Genomic DNA, 1,684 nt, shown 5'->3' with positions numbered 1-1,684 from the left:
GCAACAAATTCTATACCCTGAGAATATTATATAATTATTAGATTTTTTATTTAATTATGTAAACAGACTCATAACAATAACATTTTAACTTTTCAATTATAATAAGTATAAATACTAGAAATAATAGGCCTACAAGGAAACAAGAGGTTCTAAATACAATCTAATTAGGTATTTTAAGCCCAGTTTCTATAAGTTTGTAGACATTTTACTTTAGTTTAAAAAAAAAAAGCCATCCCAGGGTCAGACGCAAAATATTCCTCTTAAACTTTCTGAAAAGTTGAATATTTCCGCCTAAACTAAGTTATTTTACTTTGTTCTAATTGCATATATCTTTCAATATTTTGGTGTGTCTAAAAAAAATGTCTATTTCTAAAATGAGAACAGGCGCCTGCAGGAATCATGGCTGTTTCGATTATGTTTTAAAGCTGCATTAATATAATAGCCCCTTACCTTTCCGATGGATGCAACAGTTCTGCTTACTTTAAAGTAAATTGCATGCTTTCTGTGCAACACACCTGCTGCTATAGTTTTTTTTTCACTCTCATAAGGCGAGGGAGGGCCTGTCATGCAGACGCTCATTAAAACACCGCAGGCTGAAAGTCTACAGTTTGATTTATTGAGCAAATGTTTGATGTCCTCATTCACAAAAGTGACCCAATGATGACTGTTGAATATAGGGCATAGAGGGGAAAGGGGGGGCAGAATTCATATGTTCCTAGAAATCTATTGATTATGTTCCATCGATAAAGTTGAACTCCTGATGCTTCTTAGTGGTGAGATAATCCAATATAGCGTGAGAGGGAGGGTAATTGACCCCATGCTGATGGAGGAGATGGAAATAGAAGCAAACTATAGGTTGAGCCTCAGGAGGATATCTTCATGAGAAATTAAAGTGGATTAAGGCTATAATAACCAAAGCAGAAATAATTAAGTCATAATTTCTGCTCAGTTTTTCATTGTGTTTGATCAAAGCATGTTAGTGGGCTCTACATGGTACATTCAAGAAACGCAGTTTACTCTTTAAACAGCAGAGGGCAATGAAAACAATCCTCTGCTTGCATTCATAACTGGGCTACAGGTCATCGCCTTGATGCAGCGCAAAGAGCAGCAAGCCAAGACCTCTGAAATATGATATAACTAGTGTTAAGAAAAACGTTTCTACCAACAGTTGAATACATTTAACTAGCTCAATTTAGAATAATTTTTTTTTAAAGTGCGTTTCCTTTATTATTCATTTTTGTAGCCTATTTTTATAAGAAAAGTGTGAAAATAAAACCCAATTTCCCCCAATGTTGCTGAGAAAGAACCAAGGAGTGGTTAAACATAACTTATTAACAAACTATTCCACCTATAGCCTGCTACCAATATTGGATACTATGATAAATATTCACATCCAATAAATGCTGAACATTTCCTGCAGATCAAGTTAGATTTGTCACCATTAGCGCTGAACCAAGCCAATAAAACACAGATCATATCAAAAGGAATCAGCCACATCTCTGAGTCAAAAACGTAAATAAAAGGTCATGGAAAGGACCCTGGATCACAACTGGTCACCCTGATTCTGACAACACCAACAAAGTTTTCTACTATAGAATTCATGGCACGTCGTTATTCTTATTTATTATTATTTATTTTTTGTTTGGTTTTATTTTGATGTATTTATTTGGTTATCTATCTATCA

General features: G+C 34.3%; 1 long non-coding RNA gene across 1 annotated transcript in view; it reads right to left on the bottom strand.

Annotated features, from left to right (window-relative positions):
- LOC107095937 overlaps positions 1–478 on the bottom strand; it is a 17,290-nt gene extending 16,812 nt beyond the window's left edge. The window contains exon 1 of the long non-coding RNA XR_001481772.1: positions 451–478. This is a non-coding gene — a long non-coding RNA (uncharacterized LOC107095937). The remainder of the gene's footprint in view (positions 1–450) is intronic.
- Positions 479–1,684: the final 1,206 nt, after the last annotated feature.

Source organism: Cyprinodon variegatus, unplaced genomic scaffold (genome assembly GCF_000732505.1).
Source record: "Cyprinodon variegatus isolate N-32 unplaced genomic scaffold, C_variegatus-1.0 Scaffold586, whole genome shotgun sequence".
In the NCBI taxonomy this organism is placed as follows: Eukaryota; Metazoa; Chordata; class Actinopteri; order Cyprinodontiformes; family Cyprinodontidae; genus Cyprinodon; species Cyprinodon variegatus.
The sequence above is the reverse complement of the archived record's forward strand: the minus strand, read 5'-3'. Positions and strand labels throughout refer to the sequence as shown.